The sequence below is a fragment of the Manis javanica genome, chromosome 6 (assembly GCF_040802235.1).
Source record: "Manis javanica isolate MJ-LG chromosome 6, MJ_LKY, whole genome shotgun sequence".
Lineage (NCBI taxonomy): Eukaryota > Metazoa > Chordata > Mammalia > Pholidota > Manidae > Manis > Manis javanica.
In genome coordinates, this window is record NC_133161.1 from 129,242,167 (window position 1) to 129,256,355 (window position 14,189).

The following is a 14,189-nucleotide window of genomic DNA, read 5'->3' on the forward strand; positions in this document are numbered from 1 at the left end:
TACTACAACATGGGCTGTAAATGGCATAAATCAGATCTCAGTAACAGAAAGGAGAGAAGACCCCAATTAACTAAAGATGTGCACATGTGACAAAATCAAGGCAGAGAAAGAGGCTCTTGCCGGCTATTTTAAAAAAAAGGAAAAACAGAACAACAAACAAGTAAACAAATGCATGCTTTCCACCTTGTCAGTTGTGAACCTGCTGGCCAGGCCAATCCAAATTCCTGGCTCACAGAGTTTACCCCTGACCTGGCCCCTCAAACAAACCTTCATTCCTGCTGGATGAGTCTTGGTCCCTGGGACTTCCTGTTTTGCGCACTGCTAGTAGAAGTCAGCTGCCCAAGAACACTGGGTCCAGGTCTATATGTGAGGCCAGAGGTCTGGCCTGGTGGCATTGCCCTCGGGAGATGCCAGCTCCCACCCTCAGCACACATGGCATAGGCAGTGTGGGGGACGCCTGTGTGGGAATTGAGAGACATCAGGGTACCTGAAGCAGGGATGGGCAGCAGGCTGATCTGGGCAGGGGGCCAACTTGGGGCACAATCACAGTTTTCCCCCTATGTGCCCTGGGATGATGGGGACCCCGGAAAGGGGGTTTGGGTGAATGAGGTTTCATTTCTCTCTGCATCTAACGTTTAGGATGGAGCATGGGTCCTCAGGAAACATGCTGAACTAGGGTGTGGTTCTGACTGGCTGGGGGCCAGCCTTTACACTTGGGCATGTGCCTGAGGGGCAGGATGAGGGGCGAGGTGGTCCCCAAGTCTTGTTTTAACATTCCTCCCACCTTCAGAAGAGTCCCTGCCAGCTCCACCTCCCTAAGACAGTGAATTAGCTGATTGCAGAGTCTAAGCAGAGAAATGAAGGGCTCTGAGTGTTTGCCTTCCACCATGGATTATACATTCCCGAGGGCCTAGGCCCAGCCCGGGAACCCATAGCTCTACATAGGCAGTCATCCATGTGTGTTCAGGTTAGGAAGCAGTGTCCTCCCTGGGCAGATGCACCGCAGTGGGCCTGGAGCCTACCACGGGGGCTAGGATTGTGCTGCAGTTCCTGGCTCCTCATACAGGCCCTTCTGCAGAGCGCAGCAACTCCCCACCCCTCCTGGCCTGTCCACAATGCATGTCTGTCTACTCAAGACTCGGGGACTCTGAGGAGGGCCGGCTTTGTTGTGGGAGGTACAAGTGGGCCCCGACGCCCTGTGGGTTTGTGTCCTGCTCTGTCGTTCTGTTGTCTGCTAGCTATGGGACCTCAGGTGGGCACCTGCCCCTCTGAGACCCCTCCCATGTATGCCAGGTTAAGCTATGCCCTGGGGAGAAGTCCACATGGCACCTGGGTGAGGGCATGTTGTAGATGCAAAGCTCTAAATAAATGTCAAGGGTGATGGAAGTGCTTGGTGAGAAGGAAGGAAAGACTGTGTCTCTAAAAATACACTTTGAGCTACCCGGGCAGCAGCCAATTTAGCTCAGTTCACCTGTGTGGAAACCCCCCTGGAGCTGAACAAAAAGCATGTCCTTCTCAGCACCCACCGGCCCTAAGTGGCAGGAGGGAGGGAACTGTGCCGGAGGAGCTGCCTCCTTCTGCCTAACTCCCAGGGCCGCTTACAGCAGTCAGCATCTCGATGCATTGCTCAGTCACTACCTGACAGACCTTGGAGGGGGCAAGAGGAGGGCAGTCAGTCTATGCAAGGCCACTGTCCCCTCACAATGGACATGCAGCAGCGGCATCCTCACACCTGAGTGCGGCTAGACGGGGTAGGAGGTGGGGAGCAGCGCACTGATTGCTTGCTGGGTCTGGAAAGGCAGCAGTGTCCCAGAGGTTCCTGCCCGTTGCATGCCTGTGGAGGAGAAATTAGGGCCCAATGCCCTTCTCACCGCAGCTCCCCACACAGGGGTGCAGATGGCTCTGCCTGGTCCCTCTGGGCCCATGGCCCTACCCGCCTGGGGGCTGGAGTCAGCACAAGAAGCCATGTGCAGGGCCCGTTCCCCATGGCCCCTCCCGCATGCCCCTAGAGCCCCACCTGAAGGGGACTGGGGGACTCCACCCATAGCCATTGGGACTGGTCCCAGTGGGGCCTGCAGTTCCCGAGGCTCAGGACACTGTTGCCAGCTTGGCTGACTGGGAGAGTCCCCTGAGCCCCACCTGCCCAGATCCCGGGAGACCGGGGTCAGCGGGTTTCCCTATCACATCCTGATGCAGGCCAAGGACTCTGGACTCCTCCTGCCTCCCCTTCCGTCTGGGGAAGTGCTTTACCCACCCTCCTGAGCACACAGCTGGGGGCACACAGCCAGGCATGACCCTCAGGCAGCCCCAAGCAGCCAGTCTGCCCACCTATTCCCCTCATGTCTGGGAAGCCCTTGGGAAGTGGCTGAGTTCAGGTGTGTGGGGACTTGGCAGAGCCCATAGGGCCCATGGGCCTGTTAGAGCTAGAGTCAGGGCCCGACCCATGGCAGGGTCCAATATCGTGGAAAGTCACAGTAAAAGCCCACTGTGCCCACTAGCCAGCTGTGTGACTTCGGCATAGTAACCTAGCGTCTCTGAGCTTCCTTTTCCCATGGAAAAGCCAGGTGACAACCTGTCCCTAGCTGTTTCCTAAGAGTAACTCAGGCCTCAGTGCTCCAGAGAGAATGTCCTGAGCCCCAGGCTGGGGTGACCCTGAGCCTGCTCAGGGGCAGACGTGTCCCGGGACGCGGAGCAGGGTACACTTTGCCTCTAACCCAGCCTTTTCTGACAGGCATGGGGGAGCACTCTGGGCCCCCACTGGTTGCCCCCATCACTGAGGATTGGAGGCAGCTCAGCCTGGGCACAGACAGCAGCCCCAGGTCACTCTGCTCCTCCCTCTGAGAGGACTTGGGTGCTGACCACAAAGAGCAAAGAGCACTTCCCAGGCCTGTGTCACTGAGCCTCGCCTGGGTCTAGGGGTACAGTGGTGGGGGGTACAGATGGAGATATAGAGGTGGGGCCCATCCACTGCCACGTGGTGAGATGCAGTGGCACTAGCCCACTGTAGCTCCACCTCCTTGCTGCTGGGCTGTCAGCCTCCCTGACCTCTGACCAGGGCCGCAGGCTTCAGGGAGCACGGTCAGCCCTGAGAGTGAGGCTCCCAACTCCTCAGGCCCTGTTTCCTTTCTATAAATTGGGGTCATGCTGACACCTCTTCCCAGGCTCACTGTGGGGGCTATATAAGTGGCCTGTGTGGCAGAGCTCTGTGAGCACACAGCAGGCAAGCACGAGCTTCTCCATCATCGCTACCGGCCATGCAACTCCCAGCCTGCCCTAGCTCGCAGAAAAACCAATGCTTGCAGTCCTTGAATGGCACCTGCCAGCAGGCCAGGTGTGAAAGGAAAGGAGCGACACACAACAGCAATTTACCGGAGAGTTCCGCTTTATTAGGGAAAGGTGCTGGGATATATAGGATGGGGCATAGGGTGATTGTGGTGTTACTTCTACGGGGCTGGTGGCTGTTGGCTAGGTGCTGGGATTGGGAGGGGGGCGAGAGGTGATTGGGCTTCAGGTGGCGCCGGCGGGAACCGAGGACCCCGAAAAGAAGCCGGAAGTTCGCCATCTTACTGGTGGGGACCCTTCATTCCCCCCTTTCTCCTCTATGGGTTTGTGGGCGTTGCTTTCTTTCTGACTGCTTCCTGCTGAACAGGGGCGGAGAAGGGAGTGAGGGTTTGAGGATTGGGAGGAAAGGGTTGACAGGACTCCCCACAGTAAGGATGAGTAGATGTGGACTTCTTCAGGTTGGAAATCAATGAAGGTTCCCTGTAACCATAGGTTGAGGACCTGTTGATTCCAATGGTGCCAAGAGGATATGGGTGTCAGGAGCCAGGCGTCTGCGGCCATTGTTTCCAGGAACAGTTTCCAGCGGAGAGAGGGGTCCATCTCAGCATGTGGTGAGGAGGTCACGTGAGGGTGAGGGGTCTTCCGTGGCCAGAAGCTGGTAGTTCCTGAGTAAAAGCTGGTTGAAAGCTTGATTAGAGATTTTCCCGACTTGGGATTTGATGAACTTTATTATACAGGGTAAGAAGAGACAGACAAGAAGAATGACTATTATGGGGCCTGCAATGGGCCAGAGCCAGGTGAGGAGGGGGTTTGTTAGTATTGACGAGAATGGGTTGGAATTGGAAGCAGAGTGGAGGCTGGAGGCAAGGTCAGTGAGTTTGGTGATGTCAGTTTCTACAATGCCGGATTCGTTGATGTAATAGCAGCACTCTTCCTGGAGGAAGACGCAGGTGCCACCCTTCTCGGCTGTAAGCAGATCTAGGGCCCGCCGGTTTTGAAGGGTGACTTTAGCTAGCGAAGTGACTTGTCTTTGGAGAGAGGCTAGGGAATCGGCAGTGGATGCCAGGGCTCCCTCAAGTTTGGCGTCGAGATCTCTAACTGCCCATAGAGAGTGACCCAAGGCTCCTCCTGAAAACCCCACCCCAATGGCTGAGGTGATTAAAGAGATACCGACCATGATGGGAAGGAAAGCAGCCCTTTTTGTGCGCGAGTGCAAGGGAGGTTGGAGCTCAAGGAATTCTGCCATGCTGTAAAGTGTAAGCTGTGGGATTAGGGTGACGAGAATGCAGGGTGTATCGGAATTGAGAGGCAGTGAGTTGAAAAGGCTGCCATTACACCAAAAGAAGTGTCCCGGTTGTGTAAAAGTCTTGGAGCCGGAGGTAGGGGTGTAGATAGAGAGGCAGTGAAGTGCACTGGAGGGGGGTGGAGTTGGGCCTACACAGTGGTGGATGGTGAGATTATCTGGGTATTCTGGCTCCCATAGGGGTATGTCTGCTAGGGGACGGAGGGGTTGTCCTTCTGCATGGAAGGAGTAGTTGGAAATATTAAGGGGCACGGCGGCCAGCAGTGGGCGCTGTAGTGATGCGCACAAGAAACAATTGGCGGTGTTGAGGGTGTGGTTGAGAAAGATGGTGGTGTCTTGAATGAGCTGTAACCAAGAGTAGGAGGAATAAGATGAAGAGGCGCCGTCAAGAGTTTGGATAATGACCTTTTCGGAATGTCTGATATCTGATGCAACTTGAGAGATCTGGGAGCGAGAGGGAACATACTCTCGAGAGATATGAAGGGTACCGTGGGGGGTCGAGGACCCCTTGTAGTAAACTGAGGCTGTTACTCCAGCAGCCCATCGAGAGTCCCAGGGATCTGGGATTGATAAGGAGAATGAGCCATTGGGATATTTCATGAAACGGTTGGAGGAGTAATACTGTGGGTACTGGAAGTCACCCATGTAGTGAATGGTGCAAGACCAGTAGGGGCATCCCCCGTAGGTGTCTGGCCATCGCCTGCAATAGGCTTGTCTTTGGTCATAGAGGAAGCAGAGGTAGGGAGAATAAAGGTAGCTGTAAATGAATACTTCAGTGGAGGGAGGAAAGTGGAGGTACAAAGGCTCAGAGCAGCCTTTCAGAGGGCAGTCTGATGTGGCAATGAGGGCAGTAACTTTTGTTTGATGCTGTGTGTAAGTCTGCTTGACTTTGAATCGCCATACAAAGGAGGATGGGGCGGCAGGGAAGACAATAGGAATGAGGGAAAAAAGCGAGAGAGCAGTAAAGGAGGAAAAAGTCATGATTCAGGTATGGATGGCAAAGAGGGTGCACGGGAGATGCGGAGCTTCAAGGGATCAGAGGGATGAGGCGTGGTAGAGTAGACAGCGTCTTGGGCTGTGTCCGAAGGACTCTGGATTGTGACTGATGGGTCTTGGGTGTCCAGAGAAGGTGAGTCTTGGGTATTTGGTTTCAACCTGGAGATATGAATCCAAGGGGTGACAGAGTTATCAGGCAGTGAGAGCTTGGCAGCCGAGGGGGTGCAGAGAATAACTGGGTGTGGACCTTCCCATTTCGGGGTGAGAGAGGGCTGATCCTCTGGTGGCTTATAAAACACTAGTTGGCCGGGCTGTAAGACAGGAGGATTTTGGGAGGCGGATGGATCAGGAAGGAGCCAATCTTGATATTTCCACAATTCAGTGCGGAGGAGAGAGAGTAGTGGAAGGGCTATATTGGGAGGAATTGGTCCTTTGTGGGAAGGGAGCCCCGGGGGTAGAATCGGGCGGCCGTACATGATCTCAAAGGGTGACAAGAAGGAAGGTTTTTTTGGGAGGGCTCGAATGCGGAGTAGAGCTAAGGGAAGTAAGCGAACCCAGTCAAGGTGTAGTTCTAGAGATAGTTTGGTCAGGATGTCTTTTAGAGTCCTATTGGCTCTTTCTACTTTTCCTGAAGCTTGTGGTCGATAAGGACAATGTAAATGCCAGGGGAGCGAGAGCGACTTGGAGAGGTTCTGGATAATTTGGGCAGTGAACTCAGGGCCGTTATCTGATTGGAGGGAAGTGGGCATCCCGAACCTAGGAAAGATCTGGGTGAGGAGGATAGAGGCAACTACGGATGCTCGTTTGTTAGTGGTGGGGAAAGCTTCAACCCATCCTGAAAATGTATCTACTAGCACGAGTAGGTATCTGGTACGTCGTACAGGGGGCATGTTAGTGAAGTCTATTTGCCAATCTGCAGCGGGGACATTACCCCTTGCTTGATGAGCCGGGAAGGGTCGGGCTTTGAGGGGGGTATTAGGGTTAGTGCGTTGGCAGATGGTGCACTTGCAGGTTATTTGGTTAAGTAGGGTTTTGTCTTCAGGAGAGAGAGGAAAAAAAGATTGTAAAAAATGGATTAAGGATTGGGGGCTAGGGTGGAACAGGTCATGTAAGAGGCGGAAGAGAGACTCTTTGTCCTGAGAGCAGAGGGCATCTTGTGATAAGGCTAAAACTGCAAGGGCAGACGGATTGTTGCCTGGTGCGTTTTCTGATAGGGCAACTGACCGGGCTACTCTGTCGGCCTTGTTGTTACCTCTTGCAATGGGGGAGTCATCTTTTTGATGTGATTTGCAGTGGACTATGCCTAGTCGGTGTGGGAGTTGTGAAGCCTCTAAAAGTTTAGTAATTAAGGCTGAATTAGTTATGGAATTCCCTTTTGTGGTGAGGAGGCCTCGTTCTTTCCATACTGCCGCGTGGGACAAGAGAATGTGGAATACGTACTTGGAGTCAGTGTACAATGTGAAAGACGTGTCCCGGGCCAGAGTGCAAGCTCTGGTGGCTGCAATGAGTTCAGCCTGCTGATTGGTTGTACCAGGGGGTAGGGCTCGTGCTTCAATGACATCTTCGAGGGAGACTACTGCATATCCTGAGTAGTGGATGCCCTCATGTTTAAAGGAGGACCCATCAGTAAACCAGATGAGGTCGGAGTGTGAGAGGGCTCCTTCGGAGATCGTGGAGTGGCATGGAAGGAAGTTGTGAAGGGCTTCTAGGCAATCATGCGAGGGAGTATGAGGAGAGCAGGGTAGAGGAAGAAGAGTGGCCGGATTTAGGGGCGGGCAGGGGAGGAAAGAAATGTTTGGATTTTGGAGGAAAGAGGACAGTAAGGTGAGGAGTCTGGAGGGGGGGAGAGTCTGTAAACTTTTGTAGGTTAAGAGATCTTTTAGGTGATGTGGGGACAGAATGGTAAGTGGCGCTCCGAATGTTAGTTTATGAGCTTCTTTCTGCAAGAGCTGTCCAGCGGCTAATGCCCGTAGGCAGGGGGCCCATCCCCGAACTGTGGGGTCTAATTGCTTGGAGAGATAAGCTACTGGGGCAAAGGATGGGCCATAATATTGGCCTAGGACTCCTAGAGCTTGACTGGACCTCTCATGAATGTATAATGAGAAGGGTTTTGACAAATCAGGGAGATGGAGAGCTGGAGCTTTTACAAGGGCTTGACAGAGCTTAATGAAGGAGTGTCGGGGTGAGGATGATAATGGTTCTTCAGGGGGGCCCTTGCTGAGGTCGTATAGGGGTCTTGCCAACAGGGAGAAGTTAGGGATCCACGCTCTAAAATACCCAGCCAAGCCTAGAAAGGAAAGGATTTCTGTCTTGGTTTTGGGAACGGGCAGGTCAGAGAGGAGTCGTTTTCTGTCTAAGGTAATGGACTTTCTTTGCTGAGACAGAAGGAATCCAAGGTAAGTGACAGAAGGGGAAGAGATTTGAGCTTTGGCAGGGGATACTCGGTAACCTCTGGAAGCTAGAAGGTTAAGTAGAGACGCAGTGTCAAGTTGAGACTGTTCCCACGAGGGACTGCAGAGCAGAAGATCATCTACATATTGTAATAAAGTGGACTCGGGGTGATCATGGTGAAACTGTTTGAGGTCTTGAGCTAGGACTTGTCCAAAAATATGGGGACTATCTCGGAAGCCTTGTGGTAAAACTGTCCAAGTAAGCTGAACAGAATGTCTGGTGTATGGGTCCGTCCAGGTGAAGGCAAAAAAATCTTGGGAGGAGGGGTCTAGGGGAATAGAAAAAAATGCGTCCTTGAGATCTAGGACTGAGAAGTGGGATGCAGAAGCAGGGATCTGCGATAAAAGGGTGTATGGATTTGGAACTAAGGGATGGATAGGGACAACGGCTATGTTGATGAGGCGAAGGTCTTGGACAAGGCGGAAAGATCCGTTGTTTTTTTTAACAGCTAATATGGGGGTATTAAATGGGGAGTGAGTGGGTCTGAGGTAGTTTTTGTTTAAGAGATCTTGAATGATGGGTTGGAGGCCTATGAGGGCTGAAGTGGTTAGGGGGTATTGGGCCTGACAGATATACTGAGAGGGGTCACGTAATTTGATAGAGGCAGGGGGACATAGGGCCATGGAGGGGCTTGTAATGTCCCAAACTTTGGGATTTACAGGGTGTATAAGGGCAGAACTGGAGCTTTCATTGGGTAGAGGGGGGCTGTCGGCTATGAGGGCCATCAGAAAGGGAGTACTGGGGGCTGTGGGATTGGATATAGTTATGGAAACGTGGAGGAGGGAAAGGATGTCCCGTCCTAGTAAGGGGATGGGACACTGGGGCATAACTAGGAAGGAGTGGGAGAAAGGTATGGGACTGTCTAGGATTGTGCATAAAAGGGGGGGGGTTTTAATGGGAAAATCTGTTTACCTCCTACCCCGACTATAGGAGTAATGGCTGGCGTGGTAGGGCCCCGGTATTCTCGCAAGACTGAGAAGGTGGCTCCTGTATCTAGGAGGAAGGAGATGGGGCGACCGTCTACTGTTAAAGTAACCCTGGGCTCCTGTTTGGTGATGGAAATGGTCGGGCGAGAAGCCCCCGGGCCCCGTCAATCTTCTTCTGCCAGCCCCACTACGGTGGGCTTAGGATGGGGGTTGTTCGTCCAGCCTCCCCTTCGGGTGGTTGGGCAATCAGACCCCCAGTGGCCCTTTTTGTGGCATCTGGGGCATGGGGTGGTAGGAGATCTGGGGGAGGGGCACGCCCTTGACCAATGTCCCTCTTTTCCGCACTTGAAACAAGCTCCTTGGGGGGGCTTGTCTGTAGAGGGGCGCCCAGGTTGTGGTTTTATCAGCTGGGCCAACATCTGGAAATTGGCCTGATCAGCTTTTTGTTTACGGCGTTCTTTCTCCTCCTCCCGGTTATGGAAGACTTTAAAGGCCACTGTTAGGATCTCAGTCTGTGGGGTAGCGGGGCCCTGTTCTAACTTTTTGAGTTTAGCTTTAATGTCGGGGTAGCTTTGAGCTAGGAAGTATGTCATAAGGACTTGTCTTCCTTCAGGTGTTTCTGGGTCCAGGCTGGTATACTGTAATAGGGCTTGAGTGAGTCTGTCTAAGACCTCAGAGGGGATTTCGTCTCTCTTTTGAATTATGTCTTGGAGCTTTTGAAAATTGACTACTTTACGAGCTGCCTTTTTTAGACCTGCTATTAAGCAGGAGGCAAAAATATCTCGAGAGTGGAGACCCACAGCGGTGTTATAATCCCAGTGTGGGTCTTGTTCGGGGACAGCAGTGGGACCAGGGGGACAGGTGGGGTCAGTCCTGTGGGTTTCGGTAGCATGCATTTGGGCGAAGTCCCAAGCTCGTCTACGCTCCTCAGGGAGGAGAGTATTGGCCAGGAGCATGAAGATGTCATGATGCGTGAGGCTGTAAGACTGGAGGGTCCATTGAAACTCCCTGATGTAGGTCGTGGGATCAGTGGAAAAGGAACCTAGGCGTTTCTCTAGTTGGGCTAAATCTCCTAAGGAGAAGGGGACGTGAACACGCAAGATGCCTTCGGATCCTGCTACTTCCCGGAGCGGGGCGATAATTTTGGGAGGCCCTCGGGACCGAGTCTGAGGGGGACTGAAGGGTTCTGGCTCAGTCTGTGCAGGGGAAACAGGTAATGGGGGCAAAGCCGCGATAATTTTGGGAGGCTCTCGGGACCGAATCTGAGGGGGCAAAAATGGACGAGGCTCTTGGAACTTAGTTAGAGGGGGGCTGAAAGGCTCAGGCTTGATTTGCGGGAGGGGGGAAGGTGAGGGGGACAGAGGAGGAGGTGGTGAGGTGCAGGAGGAGATGGTGGAGGAGGGGGAAGGGAGAGGATGGGAGGCTTCTGCGGGGGTGGAGGCGGCGGCGGCGATAGAGGAAGGGGGAGGGGCTGTTGTAGGAGAAGAAGGGGAAGGGAGAGGATTGGAAGCTTCTGCCGCGGGGAAAGCGGCAGCGGTGGCGGCGGTAGAGGAAGGGGGAGAGGCTGTTGTAGAAGGAGAAGGGGAAGGGAGAGGATGGGAAGCTTCTGCCGCGGGGAAAGCGGCAGCGGTGGCGGCGGTAGAGGAAGGGGGAGAGGCTGTTGTAGAAGGAGAAGGGGAAGGGAGAGGATGGGAAGCTTCTGCTGCGGGGGAAGCGGCAGCGGTGGCGGCGGTAGAGGAAGGGGGGGGTGCTGTTGTAGGAGAAGAAGGGGAAGGGAGAGGACGGGAGGCTTCTGCCATGGGGAAAGAGGCGGCAGTGGCGGCGGAGGGTGGAGGGGTTGTAGGAGGGGGAGGGGCTGAAGGGGGAAGTCTGTATGGCGGAGGCTCGTCGGCCGGGTCAAAGGTAATTGAAGAGGGACTGGGAGTGTGTGGAGGGGAGGGAGACGGCTTGCAGGCTAGGAGAACTTGGGGCGGGGAGCAGGTGGTGCAGAGGCTGGGATTTTGAGCTAGGAGGCGAAAAGCTTCGATATAGGGAATCTCCTTCCATTTTTTCAGGCGCTGGCAGTAGTTAAAGAGATTGCGAGTGATGTTAGGATCAAGAGTTCCCCCTGCGGGCCATTGGTTGTTATTGTCTAGGGGGTATGTCAGCCAATCTTGGGAGCAATATTTACGGAGAAGTTTTGGTTTTATATCAGGCGTCAGGGAGAGGGTAGCCAGATGCTTAAGCAGGCATTCAAGAGGTGAACTTTCAGGGAGGGATGAGGAGGCTCCCATGGCTAAAGGACAGAGAAGGAGACAAACAGGGGAAGACGAATGGAGATCCTCAGACTGGAGGCAGACCACAAGGAGACAAAATGGCTAAAGGACAGAGAAGGAGACAAACAGGGGAAGACGAACGGGGATCCTCGGACTGGAGGCAGACCACAAGGAGACAAAGGGCGTCCCCGATGATCCTTGGTGGTCTGCCGAAACTCGTATACGAGTCGGAATTTCTTGGGAAGTGTGGGTCGTCACCCAAACTTCCCTAAGAAGGCAGAGTGCCGGAGTCACGAGGTACCTAGCGCTAGGCGTTTTCGGCGGGCCGAACAGGTTTCGGCGGACGGAACAGAAGGAGGAGGGAGCGGGAAAAGGAGCGTTCTCATCCGCAAAGGAGTCACCTCATTTATGGCTGTTGGGGGGGGGGGCTGAGAGTCTGCTGCAGCTGTGAAGGCCTGAGGTGGGGGTTTATGGCTTTTGGAGGAGGGGCCTGAGGGTCCGCTGCAGCCGTGAGGGCCTGAGGCAGGGATTTATGGCTGTCGGGGGAGGGGCCTGAGGGTCCGCCCCAGCCGTGAAGGCCTGAGGCGGGGAGCGTTCCCTCCTCGTCCCCGAGCGTCAGGGCCTTGCCGGACGATCACGGTCAATGGCACTGCGATAGCTCAGGGAAGAGTGGCCCACCCCGGGGAAGTTTTGCTTAAAAAGTCTCAGCTGAGGTGGGGGTTTATGGCTTTTGGAGGAGGGGCCTGAGGGTCCGCCGCAGCCGTGAAGGCCTGAGGCGGGGAGCGTTCCCTCCTCGTCCCCGAGCGTCAGGGCCTTGCCGGACGATCACGGTCAATGGCACTGCGATAGCTCAGGGAAGAGTGGCCCACCCCGGGGGGGGGGGGGGGGGGGGACTTACCTAAAGGCCAGAGAGGAGTGGTGAGTGTGATGAGCCAGCGCCGGAAAAAGAGGACGAGGGCAAGCTGCTGCTGGTGTTGGGGGAAGACGGGGCCCAGTTGGGGTGTCCCGTCTCCCGGGTTTCGGCACCAATGAAAGGAAAGGAGCGACACACAACAGCAATTTACCGGAGAGTTCCGCTTTATTAGGGAAAGGTGCTGGGATATATAGGATGGGGCATAGGGTGATTGTGGTGTTACTTCTACGGGGCTGGTGGCTGTTGGCTAGGTGCTGGGATTGGGAGGGGGGCGAGAGGTGATTGGGCTTCAGGTGGCGCCGGCGGGAACCGAGGACCCCGAAAAGAAGCCGGAAGTTCGCCATCTTACTGGTGGGGACCCTTCAAGGTGTCTCCCAGCTTCTGGTGTCTTTGCTCTGATCACAGGTGGGGAACTAGTGTTTGCAGGAGAAAGTGGGGTCACCACCTGCAGCCTCCCCACATGGGTGGCCATGCCCCCCAGACTTTCTGTTGGGAGGGAGGAAATGGACCACAGGACCTACAGGACTGCACAGACCTGAGTGTCTGTGCCAGTAGTGCTGGTTTCTGGGCAAAATAGTTAAAGGGGGACACATCTGGACCCCGGGTGATGAAGATGTGAAGACATACGAGGTGCTGGTCATGGCCCCTCAAGATCTCCAAAAGCTTTCAGTATTGGGTGGAGAAGACAGATTTCATGGTTCAGAGAAATGGCTCAGGGTTTCTGAGCTTCAAAACTCTAGGAAAAGCAAAGAAAGGTAATCATAGAGAAAGGCTTCCTTCAGCTACTCACCCTGAAAAAGGCCTTGTCTTTGGGCAATGTCCCCTGGAAGTCTCTGCCTGAGAAAGCTCAAAACTTACTGTTTGTTCCAGCCAAAACCTGACTACAGGCCTCTGACATTCCTCTTCTGAGAGTATGTATTTAGAATTACAGATCTTCTCTGTCCTTTGAGATGCAAATCTTCCACACCCAAGGACTGTTTTTCTCAAGGACCTGGGAGCCAACCCTTTGAATTGCAGGTGTCAGGAAGCATAGGCCTGCCTCCCAGTCTCTGTGGGATGGTGAGAACCTAACCCCTAGGAGCCCTAGCGGGTAGACACAGATGCAAATCAGAGTGCCCAGAACCCGTGTGTCCGGCAGCACCACCCCTGTACCTGCCCCAGCATTTAAAGAGCCTCCCAACTTTCACTTCCGCCAAGTTGAGATCAATTTATTCCAAAATCTCTCCTCTACCATGGCAGCTGGGATGGAATCTGCCTGGTCACCTTCAACAAACTTCCAGCTCTTTCTCTCTGACACACTCCCCGGAGGCTCAGGCCACGAGGTCTCAGGCAGCACTCCTCTCCAAGACTGATGTCGCCTGGTGCCATCCTGGAAGGGCCTGCACAGGCTGCCCCCACAAGGCCCTCTCCCCAGGGAGAGCAGTCTCCAGTTTCCTCCCCTCCCTGGGTAGTCATTGCGGGGTTCCCCTTTACCAAAAGCCAGCAAGGCTCTTTGGTTAGTTCCCATCTACAGAGCATGGGCCTGGCAGGCAGGCAGCGAGGCATGGATCCCACTGCAGAGGAAGACAGTGACTGTGCCTGCAAAAATCAGAGTTGGAGAGGGGATTGGCCTGAGGCTGTCCCCTTCATCTCCCCAAAGCCCCTCAGAGCTGGGCCCTTTCTGTCTCCATTGGTAATTATCATCACAAATCATTCTATGCCCTTAGTCACATTGCAATTATTGACAAACTGTCATGACACACAGTCTCTACTGAGAAGGTGACTGGTGATCAGGGATGGCTGTCCTGGACGCAGCTGTAATCAGAGACAGGGAGAAAAAAACACAAAGGTCATGTCAGGGGCCATAGGTTGGCTGGGGGACCCCACTACGGGAAATTTGAAGCTCAGGACCTATTGTCACCTCCAAGAATTTCCTGAAGCTCAGAGTGCCCTACTCAGCATCCCTGGAAAGCAGAGCAGGCACTTCATCTTGTCAACCCTCTTGTTTTACATTCAGGGGAGTTGAGGCCCCAAATGGTGCCCATCCCCTGACACCCTGATGGGAGGGCGGCCGTGGGTGGGAG

The 14,189-nt window shown here is 54.3% G+C and overlaps 1 protein-coding gene across 2 annotated transcripts in view; it reads right to left on the minus strand.

Annotated features, from left to right (window-relative positions):
* Positions 1-14,189, minus strand: part of LOC118971619 (uncharacterized) — a 605,019-nt gene that overhangs the window by 398,975 nt on the left and 191,855 nt on the right. The gene's annotated exons all lie outside the window — the stretch shown is intronic.